Source organism: Aulostomus chinensis, chromosome 17 (assembly GCF_037954235.1).
Source record: "Aulostomus chinensis isolate RoL2024-O1b breed Wild chromosome 17, RoL_Achi_v1.0, whole genome shotgun sequence".
Taxonomy (NCBI): Eukaryota; Metazoa; Chordata; class Actinopteri; order Syngnathiformes; family Aulostomidae; genus Aulostomus; species Aulostomus chinensis.
Window position 1 is genome coordinate 5,187,254 of NC_141336.1, and position 23,805 is coordinate 5,211,058.

General features: G+C 41.7%; 2 long non-coding RNA genes across 2 annotated transcripts; one reads left to right on the plus strand and one right to left on the minus strand.

Annotated features, from left to right (window-relative positions):
- The first annotated feature begins 10,380 nt into the window (after positions 1-10,380).
- Positions 10,381-11,637, plus strand: LOC147246113 (uncharacterized). Its single transcript, XR_015109891.1, has 3 exons — positions 10,381-10,521; positions 11,098-11,164; positions 11,291-11,637. It is a non-coding gene; the product is annotated as an uncharacterized LOC147246113 (long non-coding RNA).
- Positions 11,638-13,604: 1,967 nt separating this feature from the next.
- On the minus strand, positions 13,605-15,789 carry LOC147246114 (uncharacterized). The gene is made up of 3 exons (XR_015109835.1): positions 15,709-15,789; positions 15,408-15,548; positions 13,605-14,407 (listed from the first exon to the last, which is right to left on the minus strand). It is a non-coding gene; the product is annotated as an uncharacterized LOC147246114 (long non-coding RNA).
- Positions 15,790-23,805: the final 8,016 nt, after the last annotated feature.

Here is a 23,805-nt window from a genome sequence, read left to right on the forward strand (position 1 = left end):
CACAGCCATGGGGTCAAAATTTGTAAACCTTGTGCCCCAAATGGAAGCATTTCATTTTACTTACAGATAAAAATCACAGTCTTTGCATCTGAAAATGGAATTTTAAACAAATTAGTCATTAGAGAGGGCTGCAGTGGTTCACGGACAGAACCCGCAGATGCACGAGATCAGTTTTTGCTGTCCATGGAACAGAAGGACAGGAGGGTACTTTGGTCAAATTCCATCCATCCTTTCTACATGATTTTGTTATTGTGTATTTGGGTACTTATGTTCTGCAGATGGGAAATCCTCTTATTGTCCATCATCCCCAGAGCCAGACAAGATATAACTCCTTTTCTCTCTTCTGTGCTGCATGAGGGAACTGAGACCCACCGAGACTCGCTGACTGCTAGTTACCACAATGAATGCTAATGGAAAAGTAATCAAACACCCTTTTCTCTAAAATTATATTTTCCTGAAAAAATATAATGGGTTCAGCATAACAATTTACACTGTAATTCTACAGAAACCTGGATGGAACTACTTTCCTGTTTAAAAAGCTTGACGAAGTGATTTGATGCATCACCTCCAAAGCTCTTGAGCCTTTGGCCAACATCGCCGGACAGTTGTTGAGTAGAACAGGGACAGTTGTCACTAATCATGGCTGACTTTGTAGGAAACGGCCCGAGCATTTAAGGGGCTGTAAGCAAAATTTGATTTGCCGCTATAAAGTCGCTATTACAAATCCTACAGAAAGCGTGGCTATCCCCCTTTCTGCTCCTCGTTAGAAAGGTAAATTCAGAGTTCCATTTATCAAGGTATTTACAGGAAGACTTTGTTTTTTTGGCAGGAATGCCTTCGGTGTCACGTCCGTGACCCATCTCTCTTTTGTTTGTTTCCCGCCGTCGGCACTAACCTCGCAACAACTGCCGCCCAGACTACTGCAGGTGGCAATTCTCGCGAGGCTAGTGACAGAGTTCAGCAGAGGATTTTTTTTTTCATTGTAATACGGGAGATTTACGGGAGAATACTAAAACGAGAGGAGGAGGAGTTTCCCGGCCAAAACGGGAGACTTGACAGCTATGGGTTGATGCTCATGAGTCATGACTCAAACGATGGCAGGTGTATTGATGAGGAAATCAGAATTTTTTTGTATTGAATTATTCATTCATAAATTATGTTGTCACTTCTTTAAGATATTTAATATGTTTAAAAAAAAAACAAGAAAAAAAGCAAAAACACACTCGATTGGGGGCCCCCTTGTGGCCTGGGGGCCCCAAGCAGCCCCCTAGCTCAATTATGCCTCGGGCCGGCCCTGGTAGGAGAGGATGAGGAGGATTACTTCTGGATGAACCAGAAAGATTCTTAACCTGATAACTTTTGACAGAGGTATGCTAACAATTTGCATGGATTGCTATTCATTGTGCTACGCTAACTATCAGTTAGCTGCTGCCTGTGGGTCCCAGCTCCGCGGAGGATAGAAGGGTATCTTTCTTCCTGTCTGGCTCTTGGAATGACAGTAAGAGAATTACACAAAAAAGCTGATGTACTGAAGACCAAGACAGGCAAGAAATTATATAAAAGTTAGCATTTTCGATAGAAAACACCTGCTGTAAATGGTAACAAAAAGAGTCAGGGATTTTTTTTTTTTAATGTCCACTCAATAGTCAAAATCTTGTTGCAGCTCTAGCGTTAGTGAATCTGGGTTGGAGTGGCTGACTGAGAATTACTGTACTTGTATTTATGGCATGATGCAATGCTGGTTCTCAACATGCATTTACTTAATGGTTGTTCATGTAAATATCACTTGAACCAAATCCGCAGCTGCACCAACCTGATAAAGTCTGATGTTCTCTTATCAGGCAGCAGTCATTAGAATCGACGGTAACTTTCGCCTCGACCCAGAAGTGTGGCGCTGCCGTCTAAATATGGCATCCCACGTGGAGACTTTTCCATTTGTTTGGACAACATTTCAAAGATCCAAAGTGTGTCACAGATGCAGAAAAGGCAGATTTGAGCTGGCAGTGTAAATTCAACGTTTTCAAGCAGCGCCTGATTTCCCTGAAGCACTGCAGTGCCAAGTTTGACTCTGCTCTATTTTAAGCCGGTCGACCGAGATAACATCCTGGGTGAGAGGCAAGTGAGGAAACCTCCACTGAGAGGTTCCTCAAAAAATGTTGTTCTCTTAGTTACAGAAGAGTCTATTATGACTGGAGTTAATAATTGTTAAATATTAAGAGGATGTATCACAAGTGAAGTAAAATTCCTAACATTAAAATCTACAGAAACTGAATCCAGGCTCTCAAAAACTTGACTGTAACAGTTTTAATTTGATTTAATGAATTAGGACAGCTCCAAACACTGGCACATGCATTTAAAGCTGGGAAAGCACATGGGAATTAATCCATATGGGTGTGTGTTGAAAGCTGTTCATTACACCCATATGTGAATGTTGTACATGTTATTCTAAAATAAAGCTGCTCTACTTTCCCCCAGATTGGCCGCTGCAGCTCCGAGCATCGCACCTGGTGTTCCTGGGGTTGTGGTCAGGCCTCCGTGCCAAACATACAGAGCTGAGAATAGCTTCTCTGGGGTTTCAAACCTGCCTCTGTTCATTTTCATGTCAAACCCATCAAATCTGGAGAGGAGGTTTTGTCCAACCTATTAAAGAAGATTAAAAATACATGCTGGCGGTGCTGGTCTCATATACTGCTAGTCCTTGCATTTACTCAATTTTTATGTCCTGAAAAGATTGGCCATCGTGAGCAGAAAAAATAATTGACCTTGATTGGAGTCGTTGGTGTAAAGTCCAGTATTTGGACATTTACCAGGACTTTATGTTTTGTCACCTTGATAAGTTCTGGACTTGGCTCAGGTGAGGCTTTCTGGTCAAAAAACAAACTTATTCAGGCAGGAGTGGCTGGTGACTCCAAAAATGTTATGAAAACTTTTACCTCTCTCTCTCTCTCTCTCTCTCTCTCTCTCTAGTGCTTGTAATCTGGTTAAGCGTGTGTCAATAACTGTGTTCAAATTTAGTTGACAGTTTTATGCTGACTGTGTCTCCAGTGTATTGCAATAAAGAAAATGCGTATCAAATTTGTTTGGAAGGACTCAATTAGGCAATGCAATACTGCCAAAAAGATGGCGACGTAGGCAAGGTCACGCTTGGCTGTTACGAACAGTTGAGGACGATTGCTGGACATGCCACTGCTGTTTGGAAACAAAGACATTTGGGAATATCCGTGACGAGGACGGCAGCAGAAACAGCAGGTCAGACATGCGAGTTACAGATTTGCTACGTAGGAGCTGATTCCAGTTTAGGGTCTCTGTCTCCACTTGAGCACCTGAACTCATTTTCCAAAAAAAGAGAAAAAAAAACAACACCTCATGCCAGTGTAAAAACTTCATATTTTTCAAATTTCACTGTTTTGTCCTCCATTTTCGAATGTGCAACATAAAACGGCAACAAAATACTTCGGTGTAGAACCCACTACCAGCTGTGCTGCTCTCATGGCATCATTCAGGGAGCAGGGAAATAAGGACAATACATCAGCAGCTGTAAATTTAAAGTTATACAAGTGTGAGGAACAAAAATTAAGCGCTATCCTCTTGAGGTCCACTACAAATTGTCCCTTTTTAGTGAGCCTGGATACAAGCTGTTGCCGTCTTTGAGCATAACCCTATTAATTTGAAGCAGTTTACAAACCAAACATGAAAAATTTAGCTTGGTTACTGAGGAAAAAAAGCATTCATTAACCAATAAGTTTAAAATGTATACATGCAAGTCTGCGTATTGCAGTGGCGCTACTCGCACGCTACAATTGCCCAGTATAGCTCAGAAGAAAATAATACTCTTCCAAATGTTTTGCATCAGTTTGGCACTGATCACAGCTTGACATCCAAAAGAGAAAAAAGGCCTAACTTCTCATTTGTTGTCATCGGAAGACATTTTACACCATTGTCAACTCTGAATCTCCTTCTTGTGTACATTCTACTGCGTATTGTTTCTGCAGCTCCACCCCCTTGTTCAAATACAATCCTTTTACTGGTGCAAAATAACCCAACAATAAAGAAACAATACAACAACAATCAGAAAGCCAAGTGAGGGCCTCTGAACCAGGAGTGATGAGGTGACGTCACTCTGGCTACTTCCACTTCTTTCACACAGATTGGGAAACGCTGGGCGGAGGTGAAAGGTTCTCTGTGATTCTACAAACAATGAAAATATCACAACTGCATTATCACAGTTTGTTTTTGTTTTTGTTTTTTGAAGTGACAGACTAAATGCTGTATATTCATGAGCGTGTCAGATGGCTGTTAAGGTGGATATTTTTGTAGTAGAAGATGATTGACCAGATGGCAGCTCAGAGGATGAAAGTGATGCCAAATTGCTGGTTACAATGCTCCGTAAATAAAACGGCGCCGGTTGCCAAATACGTGAGCTGGCTTCTCTGGATGTGTGGGAGACTAATGGCTGGGAATTAGCCGGAGCATGCAGTCCGTCTGTCAGCGCTATCTGCCGGTACATGGCAGTTTGGGACATCTGGGTCAAACCTGCCTCCACTGCACACCACCATGTGCCTGTTCCTGTGGAATTATGGGTAGTCTTATCTGTCATTTGTCATTCAGGTCATTTCAGGTTAATGCTCTGGGGAAAAAGGTAAGAGAAAAAGGTGTGAATCTTCAAGCTGATGAATGATACCAACATCAACGCTACCTTTTTTTCTGGGCTTAACTACCATGTCTCCTATCCAGGTTCCATCTAAATCTTTACCTGCCGGACATTCCACCCCAACAAGCCATCTGGAAATCAGATTTGTGTTTCCATAGATTGAGATGAGATAAAATCCATCCATCCATCCAACAAACATGTTAGGTTTTATTTATTCAGTGACACTGTACAAGAGGATTAATCTCACTAAACAAGGAGAGGATACGCACCAGACAATGGCACCAGAATATAGTTGAACAGAACATTTCCATCTGCAGTTATGCATACAACAAAAAATATAATTAAAGAGTCCATCCATCCATTTTCTACCACTTATCCTGTTAGGGGTCGCAGGGGGGCTGGAGCCTATCCCAGCATCTACTGGCAAGAGGCGGGGTTCACCCTGGACAGGTCACCAGTCCATCACAGGGCCAACACATAGAGACAGACAACCATTGGCTCTCACAGTCACACCTACGGTCAGTTTAGAGTATCAATCAGCCTCGTCCCCTCTTGATGTCTTTGGACTGTGGGAGGAAGCTGGAGTACCAGAGAGAACCCAGGCAGGAACAGGGAGAACATACAGACTCCACACAGAAAGATCCTGTGCTCTGAGCCGGGGCTCAAATCCAGAACCTTCTTGCTGTGAGGTGACAATGCTGACCACTGCACCACCAGTGTTATATCATTAAGTGTATATTTTGGCACTGCTTTAACAAGTCTTAACCAACACTGCTGGGCTGTATGAACACGGGTCCATTTTGTTGCCAATCCCAACAAACTAAAATATGAATTGGGCCGATTTTTTCTGTGAATCTGACTGACCAGTAGGTTAAGGTTGACATTCCAGCCTCTGATAAAAAGGTGCAAGAGGCAACAATTTTTGAGAATTAAAAAAAAAAAAAATGTTACACATGCAGAGAACTTTTAGAAAGGTGCAGAATGAAAGCCCCAAAACAAACTCCTTTATCTCTAATTAAGATACCTCTTAAGTGATTCCTTACATTAAGTGCAGTGATGTTTTCCGGACAGGAAATTAGAAAAATATACCCTGCAAGACTTTTATGATTATCATCGCGTGAACTGAGTATCAATATGACGAGAGTAATCCATATCTACGAATTACATATTTTCTGTTCTATTGTCTTTGTTTGCAGCTAATTACATCACATCCACACCTCTAACCCTCAACACTGGAGCCCCCCAAGGCTGTGTGCTGAGCCCTCTGCTGTACTCCCTGTACACCCATGACTGTTCTTCATCTCACCAATCCAACATCATTGTGAAATTCGCGGATGACACAGTGGTGGTAGGCCTGATCTCCAACAACAATGAGACGGCTTATCTAGAAGAGGTGGAGCTACTGTCCTCATGGTGTAAGGACAACAACCTGGACTTGAACGTCACCAAAACCAAGGAGGTGGTGGTTGACTTCAGGAGAGGGCGGCAGGGGATCCAGTATTCACTGCTCAAGATCTACGGGAATCCGGTGGAGAGAGTGAGCAGCTACAAGTATCTTGGGGTACTCATCTCCGAGGACCTGTCCTGGACTACACACACCTTCAACCTGGTGAAGAAGGCAAGGCAGCGTTTATTCCATCTTAGGAGGCTCAGAAAATGTAAGGTCTCCAGTAAGCTGCTGTGTACCTTCTACTCCGCCACAGTAGGGTCTGTACTTTCTGCGAGCATCACTGCCTGGTACGGCAGCTGCAGCTCCCAGGACAGGAAGGCTCTACACCGAGTCATCCGTTGTGCTGAACGCATCACCCGCACTGCACTGCCCGGCCTCCAGGACATCTACACCCAACGGTGCAGGTCCAGGGCAAGACGGATCATCAAAGACACTCACCATCCCAACCATAGACTGCTAGAGTGGCTGCCCTCAGGCAAGAGGCTTCGCTCCATCAGAGCCAGGACGGAGAGGCTGAAAAGGAGCTTCTTCCCCCAAACCACTCAGATCCTGAACTCTTCATTCCACACACCCCCTTAACTGACTGCACAACGCCCTCCGACTGTGCAGCTGTGGACAATTTCACTGGTCACCGTACCTGTTTACATATGTTTACATATGTTGCACATAGCCTAACTGTTTACGTGCACATAGTAGTAGAGTATTTATTTATATAATTCTTTTTTTTATTTTTCTCTTCACTATATAGCATTTTCTTAAACTTTATTATTTTTTTTCCTCTTACATACTAGTGTTATATTTATATTCAGTTTCGCGAGCACAGAAGTCACTTTTCATTTCACTGCCACTGTACCTGTACATTTAGGCATGTGACAAATAAAACTTGAATCTTGAATCTTATGTGCATTACGCGGCCTCTGCTGCTGCGATTCATCACATCCTTCACGTGCCTCAACACAGACGCGCTTGACTGTGAAGACCAAGTACTGACAGCGTCATCTCAAGTTAACTGCCATTAGCATTGGGGTTTTCATTTCGTTTGGACATGATTATGCAGTCACAGGCCCTTCAGGACACATCCTCTCAAGCATACTAATGGTTGTGTGACATGTCTTTGTGATGTGCACATATTTTTCATTTATGACGAGTACAACAATAAACAACCTATTTGCCATTTCATGTTCAGTTTATATGACTCAGGACTCATGTTGGCCCTGGACATAGAAGCTTCTATTTCTGTTGCTCGGAGCATTTTACGTCTTCCTCTCCAACGTGTTTTATATTCCAGTCTGCTCCGGTGGACTCTGAATACAGCAGCAGCAACAGCAGAGGTAAGATAAGATAAGATTAGATAGATACTTTATTTATCCCCTCAGGGAAATTCAATGTATCCCACAGCTCACATACACAGAATACACACACCACAACATACAGTCATTATAAAACGGATAAAAAAATAAAAATGTGAGCCTGATAAGAGTCTGATAAAAAGTGTGTGCAAAGTAAAGTGCATTGTGTCAATAAATACTAAAAACAATAAAAACAGTTGAATAAAGGGATAAAAGGACAGTAGTGGATTGCACATGAGGGGAGGGGAGGGTGGAGCTTTGACAGTACGACAGAGTCTGGGTCAGCGGCCCCTGTCCTCGGCCGAGCTGTTGTAGAGTCTGATGGCTGCAGGAATGAACGATTTCCTGTGATGCTCTGTTCTGGAGCGCAGCGTGAGTAAGCGTCCGCTCCGGCTGCTGCTCTGCTCCATGAGGGTGTGGTGGAGGGGGTGGTTGGAGTTATCCATGATGTCAGCCAGCTTGGTCCGCATCCTCCTCTTCACCACAATCCCCAGCGAGTCCAGGCGCCTCCCCAATACTGAGCCTGCTTTGCGGATCAGCTTGTCCAGCCTTCTGATGTCCCTCTCTGTCGCACTGCCTCCCCAGCAGACAGCAGCATACAAAACTGTACTTGCCACCACCGATTGATAAAACATGTGCAGCATCTCCCCAAACTCATTAAAGGACCTGAGCCTCCTCAAAAAGAAGAGCCTGCTCTGTCCCTTCTTATATCGTGCATTTAGAGGAGACTCTGGATCTCTCTCCTTCCCCTTCTTTAATATTTTTATAGTTAAAATAGACGAACACCTTTTATGTCTTTACACAAAATGACCTTTAAGCTGTGTCCCGTTAACGCCTGGTGGAGTCAGAGCTGTTGCCGCTGTCCTCATCATCGATAAAAGTAAATACACCGCTTACATCCACATGACCTTTGACCTCATTCCACAACTTCAAATGCTGTGAACAGCTGAATCTAGAATGGGCAGCTCGTTCTGAGTTCATGAAGAAATGTCCTCCCTCAAATAAAATGGCTGATGAACTTCACCCAAAAACATTAAATTCCCTTTATGTTCTCTGTCCTGCTTCATAGTACAGTTGGAGAAACTCAAGTTCCCCACAACATCACCTACAAGGTTGAATGATGTTTATGAAGATTGACAAATGTTTTTGATATAAAAAAAACAACCCTTTTTGTCTAGCTTTTTGGTCACGTGATTAACCTATTCAATAATATACATGTCCAACTGTGACAAAAGCACGAAATCAAAATGGTTGAAATTCTTTTAAAAATCAAAATCTGGTCCTCTTTTGTTCTTACCTAAGTGTGCGCCAACCATGTTCAACCGATGATAACACCTGTGTCAATGCATTCCCGTCACCATTCTTTCTCTTCGTATTCGTCTACCTGCCTGTTTTTATCTCCTGCCCTCTTTTTCCTGCTCCCTTTCAACTCAATCTGTCGAGGCAGATGGCCGCCCCCAAGAGTACTCGTACTCATACTCATACTCGTACTCCTACAACTACTCAGCGTTTCTGCCTGGTGACAAGTTTTTTTCACGGCTGCTGTAGCAGATGTCTCTGCTGGTGGGGAATTGTTGGATGTTCTCCTCCCGAAGCTGATTTTGCTTATTCCAAGTATATCATTCCAAGTAATAATGCTGTGGGCTCAGACGTTTACCGAGATGAAACCTTGTAACTGGAACATTCTGAGAGTATTTGGTGGATGCTACTGAGCCAACAAAACATCTGTTGCAGGTGAAATGTTGTTTATTAGTAAATATTTAACCCTGAAGGAATATTATTTTTTTGGTAATAAATATCCATGAAACATTAGATTTAAATTCTTCCTCTGCAATGTTATCATTAGACTTTGTCAGTAATACTGGCCAAAGCTTTGGGAACGTATCCACAGTAACACATGAAATGTTAAGCTAAAGCGTTACAGGAGTGTTGGCACGATGCTCCTTTGCTGTTTAATTGATTTTAAAATAATGTGGCCACAGAACTTGTGTGTACATTTTTTTTTTAAGTAATAACTGTCAAGGAATCAAATAAAATCTACTGCTAAACTGGAAAGCACCTGCAAACAGTACATAGTAAGAACACGGATGTATCATCTCTTCTATAAATTGTTTTCCAAAGCACCAAGATTTGGTCTTCAGTAATAAGCATTATTGAAGAATTTTACTTACATTTTTTTTTTTCTGGAAAATAGAGTTCAAATATCCTGCCAATAGCCCAGAGCGGTCTTCAGGATCCAAGATCTATACTGTGATCCAGATCACCTCCAGAACTGAATCCCTTGTGTTTCTATTACCTATTTTCCAATCAAATTCAATCAAAATTCATCCATTTCTCTTTCGAGGCACCCTGTTAACACAAAGACACGCACGTGCTGGTAATCACATGACCTCCCCTGTGGGGGTAAATAGGCAGCAGCAATGTCTCTGCTCACCTTTGGCCCCTCCTCCGGCTGGCTGCCACACTAAATGGAGCATAACAGGGTGGTGTGACAGGGAGGTCGTGGTGGAGGAGCAGCTCTGTCAAGACTAACGACATGTGTCCCTCAGCAGGGGGGCGGGGCTGTGTTTAAGACGATAACACAGGAAGAAGCCTGTTTCTGCTCCCTAAACCCCTCCGCTTACCTGCCCGCCCGCCTGCTGAAACATGAAATATTCATCTCATGCATTTTTGGAGGGAAAGCTTTAAAAGACTGTTGTAGATAACCTTCATTACAGCGAGAACACAACACGTCAGCCCCCCACCCCACTATGAGAAACACCTCTGTTTTTATGTTTCCAAACACAACATTATAAGCGCCGGCTTTTCTCTTTAAATCCTGACATTCAGCCTCGTTTCCATGAATATACAACAGAAATCCAAGTGCATTCTTATACAGGTGACAAATTTACAATCTTTTCATGTCTCTTTTCCAAACCAGGTTCCTATGAGCTTGAAAACCCCTCGCTGCCCACTCTTTGTGTTGCCCACTCTTTGACAGCTAGAAGGTGTGTTTTCACCCACTTTCGAGCACTTAAGGACACTCGGGAGATAAAGAGCGATGTACATCTGGCCCGCTTTCCATTGGACTGGTAGGCCAACACACAGGCAATTTGCTTGTGCTAGCCTGTGGCTAGCTAGCTTGTCCTTGCCAGTGTTTAGTGCGTCCTAACTGGCAGTTAGCTTGTTGTAAACAGTGTTTGCCGTGTCCTAGCCAGAAGTTAGCTTGTCCTAGCCATTGTTTAGCGTGTCCTTGCTGGTGGTTAGCATTTGTCATGTTGTCAGTGGTGGGTGGTGTATCCTTGTGTCATTGAGTCATGGTGGAGGCTTCGGCCCACTTTGAATTAATGTTGAGTTTACAAAATGCAACAAATCATGCTACAGACTCTTAACTTTAAAGGTAGCAACTTAAATATATTTTTAAATTGGGAAATATTCAGTGACAGTGAAGAGCAAATTAGCTTAAGCGCCACTAGATCATTGCTATACAAATGTATTTAGAGCAAACGGTGGTCGTCTCTGGGATGCCTTCAGGATGAACAGGATTAGATATCTTTTAAACAATCTAATTTTAACTATCGCATACAAAAAGACAAATGGAACAAAGTGACTCCAACACTTTTCTGCTACAGCTGACACACCTCTTCTCATTTCACACCTTTTTACAGCATCTTCAGCAGTTTCTGACATGTTCATTTATCTCCAAGGAAGACTTTACACTCCCCAGGACATACAGTTGAGCCTCTCTGATAATACATCTTCGTCTATAGTTTTTTTTTTAAACCAGTTATTATGCTATAATTAGTCTTCCTTAGTTCATGGCTGGATTTATCCATTTATTTTCTGTTTCTCCGTGAGCAGGTTGTGGTGGTGGCAGATAACCCAGATGTTCCTCTCTTCAGCAACACACTACAACTCCTCCTGGGGGACCCCTGAGGTGCTCCCAGACTACATGAGATATCTAATCCCTCCAGCGTGTCCTGGATGAGGCCTCTGACCAGGTGAACATGCCTGGAGAGGCTTCCTAGACCTTCTCAGCTGACTCCTCTCAACATGAAGGAGCAATGCGGGTTCCCTCTGGGTGCTCTCACTGAACCTGTTATGTTAAATCTTAGAAAGAGCAGAGACAAAATAATCTGGACTCCACATGCAGGCTCTGGTCACCCAGTAAACCCTCTTGAATACATCCCATGATTTCAATAAAAGCAACAACCCTCAGAAAAATTTACAAATCCTGACAACTACTCTTATTTTGTGATATACTTTATTATGTAAGATGATGGAGAATTGCAGGTGAGAGTTGGAAAATTTAAAAAAAAGTTATGAAAATGGTCATAATATAGCAAGATTTAAGAAAAAAATTCATATTGACAGACAGCATAATATTTCTGTTAACATCATGATGCATAGAAAAATTTGGATAAATCGAGTTAAATATACTTTTTACTTGAAAGGTGTACAAACTTTTGCCTAAACAGTGTCACAGCTCCTGCCAATCAGATGCATTTGTCTTTTTAATATCATTACTGATAACAAGATCAAAAAAATATATACTCTTCACATTGGTACAAAAACAAAATAAAATTACATCTACATTATGTAAAAGACAAATGATCTTATAACCAAATTTGCGGAATTTGTTTTGCAATGTATCTAGTTGATTGAGGATGACAGCGATTATGAAGGAAGAGGTTCAGACGAGTTTATTCAGCTCCGTTTAGACACAGGAAGTGCATACAATTACGACCACATTCAAACTTTGGGAAGACATCAAAAGTGCATTAAGAGACAAAACAAAGGAGACATTAAAAATACATTAAGACAAGAGCATAAAAAAGCAAAATCAAGCAGATGCGTGATTAAAAAGGTCAGAGAAGAAATTATCCATTTAATTTATTGGTTATGTTCAACATTTGCTGTCCTCGTATTTTTATTCTTTTGTCATATGGATGATTTAGACGAGTAATTACAGTAAATGTAACATGATTTGTCAGTATCTGGATTTAAGTCTCCATGTTGTTTGACTTTGGCACAGTTGCCCACACCCACCCCAGGGGGACTCCAGCAAATGATGTCTGCTCCACAACCACCCGTGAACACACATGACATGAAATGGGCGCGCGCGCACGCACACACACACACACACACACACACACACACTCTCTTCTTCACTTTCCATCTGACAGGAAGCCTTTCTCAAGACTTCCCCGGGATGTCTCAACTCCAGCAAAGACACACAGGCCAAGTCTCATTTGAGAACTTCCTGAGCAGGGGATTGACTTCCTGTCAGCAAAGGAAGTGATGATTATCTGCAGCCTGTCAGGCGTACTGTACACCACACCAGGTGAAGCCTCTTCCCTAATCCCTGCCATTGTCTCGCAGGGTTCCCGGGGATTAGGAGATGACGACGTGTCTGAGTCTGTGCTAATCTCGGGATGCTTTAACACCTTCCCTCATCCTGCTCTCCTGCTGGGATGCTGTTATTTCATTGATTATGACATGACGGAACCCTCCCGTGTTCGGACAGTAACCACATACAATCTCAGGGACAATAGATATGATGCTCAGCTAATCTCACTTCAGTGCTTTCCCAACAAAGCAAAACTAAAATCCATATCGACTTTCTTCCCCTTTATCTGAGCAGAATCGGATTCCGTCCTTGCTGCAGTAGATTTTCATCTTCATCGACTTCTCTGTGCTCCAACATCATGTAGAAGGAATAAGCCGCGCTTAACTGCACACACACTTTTAATGGAGCCGTGAGCAGCTTCCAGATTGCTCTGGCAAACTGTGATGCAAAGTAGATAAAAGGGTTTTGACAGCAGCTGCTCAAAAACTGACAATCTCAAGTGAAACGACGCTGCTGTAAACTCACATGTTTACACCTGAGCTCATGCTGCAGGGAGTAAACTCACGTTTTAGGTCTCTAAAAGAAAAACTCAAGAACAGGACGCGGTCAGAAACTGCCAGGGGTGTCTTCCAAATGGAGCATCCCCACACTGATATTTAACCACACCTCCTCACTTGCTAGAAAAACATTAAATGTTGAGAAATATAAGATTTCCCTGTCTTTAATTTACCCTTTATTTAACCGGGTTAGTCTCAGTGAGATTGAAAATGTCATTTACAAGAGAAACTTCACCAAGACAGCAACGGTACAACAGATATGAAGTTACCATGCAAATGCTACTACCTAAAGAATAAATATCATACATACGAATATTGAGGAGAGGGTGCTTAAGATTATCTAAAGATCTAAGATATGAACAGCAGCTATTTTACAACGCAAATACCCCAAACTTTGGTTATATTTGTGTAATTTCTTGTCAGAAAATCTCAGGAAACTTATCTGTTAATGGTGGAAATCTCAGTCGGATGAAATGACTTGTCATACATTTCTCTTCAGAAGCTAAAATTTTTTTTTTGAAAAAGTAAATAATACCATTATTTTTGCAGTGTTTGATGAAAACACAGCTCAGACTGCACTAAACATTGTTAAGGGAAGCAAATGTACTACATTTATTGTGAAGGGCATATATTCAGCTACAGTGCTTACCAAATTGCGACAAAAGTATCTCTCCAGGTTTTTTTTTTATCACATAAACTGACTAATGAACAGTTAATATGAGTGGTGGTTTAATAATACAATGTAAGGGCAGTGTTACCTCTTTTTTTTTTTTTTTTTTTTAAAGGTGTGCTTTCTAAAACTTTATCTTATTAATCACTGAATAACTTCAATAAAATTCACTGTGGGTATATAAATAATCATTCCGTGTCCCCACTACGAAATTGGATTGCGTCACATATTTAGGTTGGATCGGGTTTGACCAAGCAGTTCCTGGTTTAACACTGTTCCCCACTCAGAGCAGGAACAGTTCCACCACCTCAAACATTCCCAGAGAGACTGAATGAAGCCGTTCCCTCCCACTGAACCGCAGGTAATTTTCCTGAAATGATTCCTGGACCTGTGAGAAGTCCCTGTAGAGGAGAAGAGCAATTAGCAGCACAATTACTCTCTTACAGTTTGCCGTTATTCAGGGTTTATGCTTCATAACAATAACTGGCTCCCCTCCACCAATTACTCTCTTAACTGAGCCTCAGAGTCTTATTTTGGCAGAGCTCCTGCTTCATTTGGGGGATAGGAAGAAGTAAACTTTTCAAAATAATGGTTTCAATAATAAAAAAAGACTACAGGCTGGTTGATTATCTGCAACTGAGAGGATTTACTATCTAGCTTGTTGTTGGAGGTAATTTCCTGCTCTCGGATGTCCATCGATACCAAATATAGACGCAATCTGAAGTGAAATTAAATGAAATACGTGAAGATAACCAGTGAGGACTCAGCAAAGCTAATTATGATTGTTGCTCTGACACAATATCGTTTATTAAACAACTTTATTCCTGTCATAGATGGGATTTCACAAAAAGGTATCAGGTCTAAAAAACAAAAAGGTATTAAAATGAGACTGAGGTGAAACTTGCTAACAGATCCACGAAGAACATTTCCTTCTGTAGTCAAGACGGTCTGGAGATCATGTACACTGAATATGAGACAGTTGGATGAACGAGTACATGAGATGATAGTGAATACTTAGAATTAACTACAGAGATGACACTAGAGAACTGTGTATTTTAACCAATGCGCTTCCTAAAATCTGAGTTTAAATGCAACTATAACACGCCCCCTTTTTTCCAATTTGTGTCATATTTGGATTCTTGGTCCTTGCTGCAATTGTGAAAGGGCCTTTGAATTTCCTAGATCAGCCATTCACCCTCGCTAATAAAGATAGCTCAAATATCCAATCAGAGTACTGTAAGCCAGGGAGGCCAAATCCGTCACAATACAGGTATTTGACTTCAGGGGTTCTTGAAATATTGCAGTATTTTAATTCATCAGGTTTATCCAAACAATGTTGTATTGATTGTGCATATTAAGATTTGTTTGTTTGTAGCATTGCATGACAAGATTTTAGCATACCTCAGAAGCTTTTGAGTGATCATGCCACGCACCACGGCCTCTGACCGAAGCTCGTCACGGGCAGGTGGAAAGATGCAGAAGCATGTAGTTGTCTACAGTGCTCCCCGGGGGAGGTGGAGCAGCAACGCAGGAAGGCGGAACCTGCGATGTACAACACGGGAGAAAAAAGGAAAAAAAAAAAAACTTCAAAAAAATGGCAGATGGAGTTTTAGGAGAAGGGGATGGTTTAAGGAAAAAAAAAAACAATAGATCATCTAAAATGTACAGTTTGTGAGAAACAAACATAGTAATTGTAGCGCACCTGCAGACAAAAATAGGTCATTTCACTTGTGAGAGTCATTTCACTGCGAAAAGAATACTGGACCCTGTGAGAGCAACAGTCAGCCCCTGCGAATGAATACAACACACACACACACACACACGCATAAGTTATCGTACACACACAGGAAGTAATCAGGAGGAATTGTGGGAGGGCTGCAGGATCATCAGAGGTCACTGCCACCTGGGAAACGGCTATTGTGTTTGATTGATGTTTCCCTGCAAACAGAAGCCGTTTATGTCCCCACGGCTGCCATTTCCACTCTTATCGTGGAAATGTGCACTGAACCTGCTGGATCTCCCCAGGGGACCTGTGTGTGTTTGTGTGTGTGTGTGTGTGTGTGTGTGTGTGTCTCAGCATTGTTGGGGATTTTATCGAAGCAGCGATGCCTCCGCGGTGCAACATCTCCCTGCTGTCAAATAAACAATTCTACTCAGCGGTTCCCTCTTTTTGTTCTCTGTCCCTCTAAGTTTATCGGTCTTTGTGTGCATGTGTGTGTGTGTCTACTGCTTGCAGGTACTTAGAAACTCAACAGTTCAATTAAAAGAAATAAATGTGTGTGAAATCTGAAATAGGAACTCTTCTTGGATGAGTGGGTTTTTCCTGCAGCAGCCATTCTGATGAGTCATTGCAGGGTAAACACAGGTGTAATTAATAACATGAATTATGGGGCCTTTTCCATTTAGGTAGTTTAAGAGCAGGGCTGGAACATCTGTGACACTCCAAATATAATGGCACCATAATTAGTTTCATTAGTCACACCTGTGTTGACTCTGCTGCGACACGTGAATGTGGTTGATGTGAAACGACCTATACAGCTGTCACAGTGCATTGAGGTGCTGATAAGTTCATGCTATCTACAGCATCACACATTTCAACCCTCACTCAACTTAAAAATAAACATTTATTAATAATAATGATAATAACATAACATGTGGATTATTGTACAGTGGTCATCATGACCTTAACTCCACCCCAGCTCGCCATCTCTGCTGTAACCTCTAAAGCTACCATGCACACCATTAGTAAATGTTAACTAGAAATATTGTTTGATTGTTAACTGATGTCATCTGGCGACCTAATACTCAGTTCACCATCAATGTACTGTAAAGCGTTAAAATATATTGTACTTCCTCACACAGAAAGAAAAATGGCTGACCAGGACAATGAGTGAAGAAATGGAACAACATCCAAAATTATACAAGTTAGAAATCCTACTGAGATTTTAACTTAAAGGGGACACAAGGCTTGGTAGATTTCCATCCATCCATCCATCCATTTTCTACCTCTTATCCTGTTAAGGGTCACGGGGGCCGGAGCCTATCCCAGCAGCCTTCCGGTGAGAGGCGGGGTTCACCCTGAAGTGGTAGAATATCTAGCAAGTAATTTAACTATTAATATGTGAGGTGTGATTGTTACAAAAAAAAAAATACTACATTGCCATAGCAACATCTACTACTACATACTTTGTTTCCCCATCCTCCTTTTTCATCGGAGGACTTTTGTTTTTCCAGCACGGAGCAGTAAGTGCTGTCCATCTCCCGTTTACCACCTGACTCTGTGCTGATGCAGCGTTATCTTCCACACAGGAAATGCTTGAGGGTTATGGTTCAGAATGCACACACAGGAAGCCGTAGCAATGCTCAGGGAGTGCAGTATCCACCTGACCACATTTGGATGACGAGCTGCTGGTGATGTATACACCACCACATGTGGATGATCTGTCGAGAACAGAGAAAAGAGTGCTTTACGCCGAGAACCGGCATAACATCTTTGGATCTGTTACTGACCTTTAATCCATTCGTCCACTGAGAGAGTGGAAACGCTGAGGTCCACTCTGGCTTGTGACCCTTTTCCAACAAAATCAGGTTGGGTGCTGAGCCTGATGGCTTTGGTACTGTTGGTGTTGATGCTTGGCTCGCCAGTAGCCAGCTTGCAGAATCTCACAAATTCAAAAGTTGAGCCCTGCAGTTACATCTGGGTCTAGAACCAGAAGATGCTGCTCTTGTCTTGTAAAAGTCACCAAACATGTGACATCATCACGTGCTACAAATGCTGTCAGAAGAATGGCAAAAATGTCTTCCACCGAGACTCTCCACTGGTGCATCCAGCTGTTTTCGGTTTAACATGCTGTTATTGAGTTTATTTCTGCAAATGCGCTTCCAGCTGTGTTTGGTATGCTAATGTTAACATTACCGTTTGTAGTTTGTTGTTGTGGAGACACTGTATTCTACTCATCCATTTTACCAGCAGTGCCATCAACTTTGAGCGCATACTCTGATTGGTTGATTACTTTCTAATTTCTTTCAGTGGATCCAGTTGGAGGCAGATTCTTTTAAATGGTCTCACCAGACTAAAGCAGCTGTATTGGTCAAATTCCCAGCACGGGGTGACATTTCTCAACCCTGACTACCACAAACATCAGAATAGTTTCGATGTCATGTGACAGACTTGACCTCCAAGTCAGGCGGTCAGCTCCTGTCAGTTCGACACAGCATCACACTAATTTCTAAGCCAAACAAGAAAACAGTCATATCTTTTAGTATTTTTTTGTGAATATGCAGATTTGTGCAATTCATGTTGCTGTAAACAATTTGCATAATGAACTTTCCTGACCGCACTGTTCAAAAACACAACCATAGAAGAGTCCAGCGAGAGAGCCACCCACCTCCAACCTGCTGCACTCAGCTGCTGGATGAAGGAAGACATCATTTCCCAACAGGAAAAGTACAGTATATGTGTATGGGATCTACAAATATATTGGATTTGCTTCATTATTTCTTTGTGCACAGGTGACAGTTATAACACTGACTAATGGCCAACATATATTTTAGTGGTAACCAAGGAGCTCAATATTACTTGTTTTGCTGCATGCCAGCAGGGATTTTCAAGTGTAGGCGTCACAGCGGAGTGAGACTGCTGCCTCCTCCAAACTGTAACTGCTCAGCAGAGAGCTGCTGAGCTTCAGTGCCAGAAAACACAAAAAGCATCATAAAACAATTTGAAAATGGTGAAAATCTCAGTTTGGATTTATACTCATTTCCCTTTCAACACCGCTCATTTTTTTTGGATAAGCATTGACTTGCTAAATTTCTATTCAATGTATGCAAATCCCTCCACAATGGCCACTGTTGCAAAGTGTTGCATGCTGTAAAAAAAAAAGAAAAAAAAAAGTGGCGTGCTGGAGCCTGAAAGCGGCGCTTCCCTCAGGTTTTACAGTGATGTAGCTGCACGGGTAGCTTGACATCAGGGAGGCAGGATGAATAATAGATGTGTGTTACTTCACCCAAATGCATGAATAATTCAGGAAGGGGCAGGGAGGGTGCATAGGGAACACAGAGGCACGATGGCCGAGCTCAACATGCCGCTGCACGCCGCCTGAGTTTCATCTAAAAATACAAAGTCACATGTACTGTAAGGACGTATTAAGCCGCATCCACAAAACCCTCTTGCTCTAAGGGGACAATGTACACGAGGACACGCAGATACACTCCGGCAGCCAACTCATATGTAGCTGGTAATACAATGCACACGTCCACAAGAGATGGCGGGATTACAGTTAAAAGGAAAGCTTGGACTCCACTGTACATCTAATCCAGTGTCCAAACTGCTCTTAGATAGCAAGTCAGGGCCAGAAAGGTTTTAAAGTTTGGTGTTGGAAAAAGCTAATTCCTGCCCTGCAGTTATGCTGATTCATTTAAATGAGCATGAGAGAAGAATTCCTTTATTCAGCTCGTCAGCAGTGAATTTCCAATCATGTGGCTGCTAACTGAGATGAAAGCTTTGCTGCTCTTGATTGGCAGACAGTTGTTCAAACAGCAGCTAATAATCCGCTATGAGCTAATGGTGCGTGATATTTTCATATAAAACATGTTGAGACATTGCTCATTGAGCTCATTGCCACCAGGTAAAACTCTGCACTTCAGACTCCATAGAATTTGTGTGTGTGTGTGTGTGTGTGTGTGTGTGTGTGTGGGGGGGGGGGGGGCGCAGCATACTGAGCATGCTCTGTTGGCAGAGCTACATGCGTTTACCTCTTTGCTAACTTGAATGAGAATAAATAATTCATCACTCCAAATGGATGAAATTACATTCCAAGTTATCCAACATCTGACTTTACATTTTACAGCTGAAATAGTTGCAGCGGATGAGCCCACATCCAGGACAGCTTCCAGTTCGCCCTCTGTTAGCTTGTGGGTGAATAATTTTGTGCAAGGCATATAACTTTCCAACTGTTATCAAAAACCAATTGTAACAGAGACACAAGTCATTTCATGGGAGTTGTGTGATTCTCGACACATTTTATCCACTGTTATACAGCCAAAACAATTTAGTGGCTTACAACATAGCCCGTGATGTAATGTCCAGCACTGGCTTGAACTAGAATCTCATTGGTTCAGGAAAATGCTTTAAAATATCATATGCATCTGACGCCAACGATGCAAACATTGCATAAATGGTCAAATATCAAAATCAATAGCAATCCCATACAAAGAAATATTGACTTATAAATCCTTGTATATTATTGTTCAATTATACTTCCATATATGTTGTGTACAGTCGTGGGACTCTTCACAGCTACTTTGTTAACTCCATAAGCTCGTTATGACAACGAGATTTACGTCTCATCAATAAGACAGGTTATCATCATCATCATACAAAAGATGTCGCATGTTTTGAAATCAGTGGTTTGGCTTATTTTATAATAATGCCAATAATGAACAGGGCGGCACGGTGGTGCAGTGGTCAGCACTGTCGCCTCACAGCAAGAAGGTTCTGGGTTCGAGTCTCTGTCACAGGATCTTTCTGTGTGGAGTCTGCATGTTCTCCCTGTTCCTGTGTGGGTTCTCTCTGGTACTCCAGCTTCCTCCCACAGTCCAAAGACATCAAGAGGGGACCAGGCTGATTGACACTCTAAATTGACTGTAGGTGTGGCTGTGAGTGTGAATGGTTGTCTGTCTCAATGTGTTGGTCCTGCGATGGACTGGTGACCCGTCCAGGGTGAACCCCACCTCTCGCCCGAAAGCTGCTCGGATAGGCTCCACCCCCCCCCCCCACGACCCTTAATAGGATAAGTGGAAGAAAATGGATGCATAATGAACAGAGCCCTGACCAAATCACCACCAGAACCAGTATAAAGATTCTTTGGTTTATGAGATTTTTTTTTAGGTTTACTGTTCCAAAAGCTAAAGAAAAAAAAGAGATTCAAAGGAGACGTACCACAGTTGTTGCCACTAAAAAGGAATGTGTACGTTTATGAATGTGAACTCTCACTTTCAAACAAATGGGTTGTCAGGCTGTTTTTGAGAGTTACAAATCGGAAGAGGTCGTTTTTTTAAAAATCATTTTATAATCCTTCTTGTGGGCAGCTTAATTAATGTAGGATTTTATGTAAGATCGGCATAAACTCTACACCTACCCCTCTCAGTCAATATCAACTTGAGTTAATTACTTTGAGGTTATCTGTGTACTTCTTGTACATTGGAGTGTGTACTCTGAGTACTTGTTGTGTTGTGTGTGATGACTGAATAAAACTACCACTACTACTACTATTACTACTACTCCTCCTGCTCCTACCACAATTAAGCATTTCAAAGAGTACATTTCTGTTGTTTCCCAGCAGGAAATAAAATGTTTTTTTTTTTCCAATTCAAACTTACGGTGGCCCTGAAGTGCAAAACGCAACAGGAAATAGAAAAACACAATAGCAAATAGAAAAACACAATAGCAAATAGAAAAAAACAATAGCAAATAGAAAAACACAGTAGCAAATAGAAAAACACAATAGCAAATTGAAAAACACAATAGCAAATAGAAAAACACGATAGCAAATTCCAAACGGAAAGGGTAGGTACTCTCGGGCGACAGGAGTCGTTGCTGATTGGACGGCTGCTCCGTCCTTTGAACCGGAAGAACAACACCGGCAGAAACACAGAACGAAGCAGTCTAAACGAACGCCGCGATGTACTGCCAAAACTGTGGAAAAGAATTCGCGGAAAAACCAAACTTCTGCAGCAATTGTGGGAAAAGGTTACAAGAAGACGCGCGACCTTCAAGTAAGTTTACGGATTTAATGTTGATATAATACAGTGTACCCTCGCTATAGCGCTGCTCACCTTTCGCGGCTTTTTGCCCAGGAGAAAAAAAGCGCCATCTTGTGTCTCTATCTATCATAGTTATTTGTAAGAAAACGGTTATATTTTTCATTTCTTAAACAAATGCCTGGGCCTGAAAACAGGTTTTGATCTTTGGTTTCATTCTACAGTACAGTATTTTATTGCATAATATTTGCTAACTACTTCACGGATTTTGCCTATCGCTGGTTCTTTTTGAACATAACCCCGCGATAAACGAGGGTTACTTGTACTTTGGATGGTGTAACTTTACCTTACCAGAGCAAGTTAACTAGGTTACGTCAGTTTACAGACTTAATCGGCAATTTCTTTATGAAAGACCTCAGTCCAAAAGGAAGCAACAGGTGGCAGAAGGAGGTCAAAACAATTGGATTTTGGGCTGATTTTCTCCTCGATTGTGAAGGTTTGTCAATGTGGTTTTGTTATATATATAAAAAAATATGTAGTGTGTTTATATTTGTAAAGCTTTGTTTCTTAAATGAAATGTAAGGCAAATGATTCACTAGGTTTTTGCATAATACAGAATCAAACAATGCACTACAATGTTGACTTTTTCTTTCTAGAAAAAGTGGCAGCTGTGTCCCTTGAGGATGTCCTGATGTTTGCCACTGGTTTATCGGCACTTCCACCAGCAGGATTGACGCCGCCTCCAAGCATTGACTTTTTGAGCAATTCGCCATTTCCAATGGCAAGCACATGCACTAACACACTCAAGCTACTGCTCTTGGACTCTTACAGTGTCTTCAAGACAAACATAGAGTTTGGTATACAGAATGCTCCTGGATTTGGGTGCTTCTAGATATTTAAGAGAATACACATAAAGGGAGCAGCACCTGGCTGCAGACCTCCACTATGAGGCAGGTCTTCCTGCAGGCGGCACTGTCAGTACAGGAAAAGCATGGGATACATTTCAAAATAAAATTGCGAAATCCGATGGAATTGCTTTTCTCACTAATGCATTCATTAGTACACTACAGTATACCATAAAATTTAAATTACTCGTCCATACTATATATCTTTTATTACTACACTTAAAAAATATTTTTTTCCAGTGAAAACTGCTAGTTGTAAAAACAGGCAAGAGTGAAACACGAACATACATTGGAAAAATGACCAAATTGCCCCCCCACTTTGGTAACATTACAAGTCCATCTTTATAGCCCAGCTATTTCCTTCAGAGTAATGTATAGTTCTGAGGCCGTCTTCCAGTCCTGTGGCTGTTGTAGTCCGTTTTGTTCCACTGCCTGCTGTAGGTATTCCTCCATGTCTGGATCACCGCATAAATCAGTCACTTGCCTTGCTTCAGGAAACGCATCCAGTTCCCTGTCTTCCACAGCGAATCCACAGTCCCTTGAACCAAATCTTCTAATGTAGATGATATAATTATATTAAGGACAAGGATTGAAGTAGTCATTGTTAGATTTGTTTGCTTGTTGATATACAGAAATTTATAAACAATGGTACAGGCAGATAGCTTCTAAATTCGAGAATGGATTATACCAAAATGTACAATTATGTCCAAATATATCACAGTTTAGGCTATACCACAACACCTTGCTTTTTTTATATATAAATATATAAATATGATCATTGTTACCTGTGAGGTAAGAGATATAGTTCATTTGGAATCCCTCCTGGACATGATGCAAGTCTGCTTGTTGGAATCCGGTGCTTGTTCCATAGATCGATGCATTCATTCAGGTCTTGCTGCAGAAGATTAATGAAGCTGAATCTCAGTAAGCACTGGTGTTCATGGCTGCCATTGAATAGTCCAGAGTCTCTAAGGTCTCCAAACAAGTCCATCCAAAATTGAGACCTATGGATATATTACATGCAAAGTGGCTTATTTCACGAGAAGAAAAATATAAAAACGTACAAGTTACGTTTCCCAATACATCTTAACAAAAGCAGCTTCATTTTTTACAAAATTGATTTATTAGCTTTT